Here is a 5,113-nt window from a genome sequence, read left to right on the forward strand (position 1 = left end):
CCCCTAAATAAGTGAATTTTCATATTACTGGACAGTTCCTTTACTGTTTTCAGTGCTGCCATCAGTTTGTTTTTCACCGTGGTCTTTATCCCACAATAACTGTGTACTCGTGTGTGAGGATACTGTAACACTGCAGTCAATAGCAACAGGATATTCCCTCTGCCAAAAAGTAATCCTATATTGTCCATTACACACAGGTTATTTTGGAAGGTTATGGAATACTTTCTTTAAAGCAGCAGAAACCTTTTGCTGTAACATAGTTCAACAGTATTAATGGTTGCCTCTGCTCTCTAAACAACTCAAATATCTGGTTTTCCGGTAAAATATTATTTGAAATATTGTATATGATTTGAGGTGGTAAAATACTTCAGATAAAGTAAGAGACTTCGGCAACCACAGAAGCATCAAAGAGGCACATGTAAATTTTTGAAAAGTTTAATAATTTTATTTTATTCCCAGTTTCACAAAGTAATGTATTTTCTGATTTGGGCCTGAAAGAATTTTCACAAACCAAAAACTTGCAGTTGTGATTTTTTTTTTCCCCCTTGCAACAATCCATACTTGTATTTTGAAATAAAGATTTATATTTTAAAGGAATGACTATAATTTTTAAATAATCCTTTGATCTGCAGTTCTCTAGATGTGGCAGCTGAGACAATGAGAAGGTAAATGATCTTCTGGCAGGTAAGCACCAAACTCCAGCTCCCCCACTTGTTTGGATTCTCCAATCTGTTGGATGAAATTCTCTCCTTTACTGCAGGAAACGTAGTCAGTGACTAATAAGTATCTATGGATCTCTGCTTGAGATACTTGGTAGGAGATGTAGGTATCAATGAATATTTGATCTGACTTAATGTTAAGAACAAAAGTATTTTCTTTATTGCCTCACTTATATAGGATATTCATGCATGTGTAATCACTTCTAAATGCCATCTGACTTTACCACATGATGAGAAGGGGACTTCAGTGAGATAAATTCTGATTAATTAATATGCTCTTAATTGTACTTTTTCTTAACCAGAAGTTAGTATTGCAGTTATTGCCTTGAAGGGTTAGTCAAAATATTATTGATTCTCAGCAGCTGTACTTGATAAGTAGAATATAGGTCCAATTCAAAATTCATTGCAGTCAATTAAAGGGACTGTCTATTGATTTGAGGAGGCTTTAGACTCTTTTCTAAATCAGACCTGCTTGGTGCTCTTTCTTCTCTCCTTCTGTATTCCACCCTTTTTGTTTTGTGCCCTTCCATCCTCCACATGTGCTCTGGGGGGAAGGGGCTCAGTATTCACAGGTGACAGCAGACATGTCCTGCTCCTCCCTTTCCTCTTCTTCCTCCCAGTTCTTACAGAAGCCAAAAGATAATGTAGGAGACTGAAGGCATAGTCGGTCTTAGGATGCTGAATATTTACCTTTCTGTCTCCCTTTTCTTTCTCTTTCTCCCTCTTTCTTCTACCTTCCTCTTCTTAAAGCTGAACCAAAAATTTCCAGAAAGTACCTTGTTGTGTCTGGACAGGTTAAAGTTTGCCGAGTTAAAAGTTTTCAAAGTGCCTTACTTCATCTGGATGTTTTAAAATTTGCCAAGTACCTTATTCTACTTAAGAGTTCTAAAGTTTGTGGGTAAAAGTTGTTATTGAACCTCCTGAGAATTTGGGTGAGAATTTTGGTGTTAAGAGATCTGGTTTGTTCGCTCTTACCTCTGAGGTCCCTTGCTGACCCTGTGGTTTGCTGGAGTAAATCTTCCAGTGCCTTTGTTACTGAGCCTCAGGTACTACTTCCATGTTACTGAACTGACACAGGGCTCTAAGGATACAAAGTTTGGGCTGGCATGAGAGAAAAAAAAAAAAAAAAAAAAAAAAAAGGGTTGCAAGGCTTGTGTGGGAATCAGCCAGGCTTGGAACATTCATATTTACCTGTGCAAGTTGAAAGGTTCCTGGGCAGCAGTGAGAATTTGTGCAGGCACACTTTCAAGTATGTATATGACTGATTCACTCAATACAATTTCTGTTCTTACATCAGAAAAGCAGTTTGAGTGCTCTTAATGGCTTTTAAAATTGAATTGTGATGATGAGTCAGAAGAAAGTATAGCTGAAGATGGAACAGAGTCACCATTTGTGTGTTGCTTCCTGAATCATAATTGTTGGCATCAGTAGGCATACATTCAAACCTTTATGAAACAAGGCTTTTTTAAAAGTTTCTTTGAAATTGAGGCTACCCAGGACCAGGGAAATTACGGGAGTACTCCCCTTACTGTAGATAGTATAGATGCTTGCTTTTATTAAACTAGCAAGGAAAAAAAGAATACTTACTCAAAATTGCAAATACTTCATACTCCATCTACTCTGAAAGAAAAAAAAAAAGATAAAAGTAGACTTTCAAAGCCACAGTTTTACTGAAGCACCTTTAAGAGAATGGCTTAAGAGAATTTGTTGGACTCCTTTCAAGCATCATGTACAGAAGTTTATAAATACTTTGGCTCATTTTTCATCTTTAAGGTACTCCTGAGATAAATGCATTTAAATGCATTGTAATAAAAAACATGTAATGACGTCATGCATATGCATTAAAAGTATAGCAGAGATGACTCAAGTTTACTTATTTAATATACTACATGGAAGAGGTGTTGAGAAAGAAAAACACACACTTGCCTAATTCTTTAGTTTGTACAATTCTCTCTGGTATAGTATCACATAACATAATATTTTATTTAAAAAGAAAAATAAATTAGCATATATATGCCAGTTTCTCTTCTGCTTTTCTTTAGATCATTTTGGATCACTAATTCATTTCACTGCAGTCATACTAGTTCTGCAAAAGACTTAATTTGGCCACTAGGTAGAGGTGACAAAAGTAGATTGTAGCTAGGAAATGTAATTCTTTTATTGTTGAAAATATTGAAGTTCTGCTTTATTTTCATGACAGTATAAACAGAGAATATTTCAAAATTTGTCACCAAATAATACTTTGGAGGTGTTTTGCCTAGCTTGAATGTAATTACTTTTTTTTTTTTTTTTAATGCTGACTGAGTCTGTTGCGATTTCACATCAACCTTCTGAGCCAGTGATGCAGTGATGTCAAAACAGAATATTTTTAAGTATTCCTGTTGTGGGTATTACTTCCAGAAGGAACTGTGTTGGAAACAGCAGAATACTTAAAACCATTGCCCTTTACATCACCGGTATTTGCTCGTGTCCTGACCCCAAGTCTCCTAATCAGAGGCAGTAGTTGCTGGTCCCCTGCAGCACCTGCTGTGCCTCCCACCTGCAGCCTCCCACTGCTGGCCCTGCAGCAGAGGCTGCTGCTGGAGCAGGGAACAGGAGAGGAGGGCTGGGCTGTGCTGCCAGGCAGTGCCCAGGGCCATGGATCACACAGCTCTGCAGCCTTGCAGTGCTGCTTGCAGTGCAGCAACAGCACCAAAGCCAGACTTGGAATCATTTGCTGTTTGCTCCCCACTCATGTAGTCTTCCTCCGAGTTCTGTGGAAATATGCTTTCAGATTTCATTAGAAGTGCAGAGACCCAGAGCTAGGCAGTGGGAAATAGCTGCGTTCACATAGCAGAGCAGTCTAGAACTTGAGGGCAATGATCTGTTCCTATACCTAAGAATCAGTTTAACGTAATGTGCACTTGGGTAGAATTCTACTTTTACTTTCAGCCTCAGTTGAAAGATGTTTACTGTGCCTGTACACCACACCTTTTCCATCGCTGTGTTGGAGAAATGCTCTAATGTGATGTTGCATTCTGAAACAGTTTCATTGTCTTTTTCTGAACAATTTGTTTCTCTCAGGAGCATAAGTAATTTTTTGCCACAGATACGGGGTGTTCCTGTGTGAATATTCTGTGCTGTATGTGCCTTAACCATTTCTCTCCTAGTAACAGGGTACGTTTTGCAGTCTTTTGCCTTTGGTTAAAAACAGCTGCCACAATGAATATGAAATTGGATTATGTATTTGACAGTGTATGCCTGTTATCTTTGCTATCGAGGCATTTACCCATTCATACACAGTTTTCTAGAAAGTTAAATTCTGAATGCTCTATGGAAATACAAATATGTATCTATGCTATGTTTAATTCTGCTCTTAGTGCAAAATACCATGCTAGAGATGTTTGCTTCAAAGTGTGATACTTCAGAATCAATACCCTGAATAAGGGTGATCTGGCATGCTCCTGGTCCTATGCAACCAGGAGCGCCACCACAAATATTGAACATAAGATTTCTAGGAATGGAGTTGGGAAGATGTTCCTTTTTACATGATGTAGCTATTGACTGTTTTACAGTTTGCTCCCAATGTTTTTAGACAGTGAAGAATTATGCCTGGAGATGAAGTATTGGGCACTAAGCTCCTGAGGAAGGCATCAGAAGTGTGACTGAGCATGTGCCCAAGGATGTGTGTCCTTCAGAGCAGGTCTTGCTGCTGTTGTACAGTTAAGCCTTGTATTCTTGTGTTACCATTGCTATTTTGCAGCTGAATGGAGGAATCTCTATCTGAGGCGTACTTTCAGCTGCATGAGAACTGCCCAGGAACCCACCCTAGACCCAAAAGGCAATCCTCTCCCAGTCACGGAAGCCTTGAGTCCAGGGCGTGTTTCCATCCTTCTTCCTTGCACCTTGTCTGCAGGGCTCAAGCTGTTAGGTTAACTGGCCTTGTGCTGCTTTAGTGTTTTCTCCAAAAGTTCTGGGCCAGATTTTCGGGTCAGCAAAGCCCCGTGCAAGGGAGCAGACACGGCCGGGCTGTGCCTACGACTGACAAAACAAATTTGGGTTATTAGCGGGTTGCTTTGACTCATCACCCGGAGACTTTGAGAGTGAGGAGGTTTCTGTAAGTGAGGCAGGCTACTGTGGTTTAAAGTCTTGCTCTTGACAGCACGTTAGAAAAACCTCGTTTCTTCTGCTACCAACCAGACGCAGCAAGGCAGAGGTGTGAATCGATAAAGCGCATTATCCAAAAAAAAGGAAAAAAAAAAAAAAGGCGGAAAACTGGTGGAAGCGGTGAAAGTTACTCACCTGGAACCTTCCGGGAGCGAGGACAGCCATGAGCAGGACCGCTCGCTGCCGGCCCCGCTCCGGCCCGGGCGGGCGGGCGGCGGCGCGGGCGCGCAGCGGGCGGGGGGAGCGGC

At 40.4% G+C, this 5,113-nt stretch overlaps 1 long non-coding RNA gene across 1 annotated transcript; it reads right to left on the minus strand.

Moving 5' to 3' along the window:
* Positions 1 to 419: 419 nt before the first annotated feature.
* Positions 420 to 5,113, minus strand: LOC121348940. Its single transcript, XR_005954434.1, has 4 exons — positions 5,001 to 5,113; positions 2,307 to 2,339; positions 1,695 to 1,820; positions 420 to 729 (listed from the first exon to the last, which is right to left on the minus strand). It is a non-coding gene; the product is annotated as an uncharacterized LOC121348940 (long non-coding RNA).

The sequence above is a fragment of the Pyrgilauda ruficollis genome, unplaced genomic scaffold (genome assembly GCF_017590135.1).
Source record: "Pyrgilauda ruficollis isolate IOZ18807 unplaced genomic scaffold, ASM1759013v1 scaffold13, whole genome shotgun sequence".
Taxonomy (NCBI): Eukaryota; Metazoa; Chordata; class Aves; order Passeriformes; family Passeridae; genus Pyrgilauda; species Pyrgilauda ruficollis.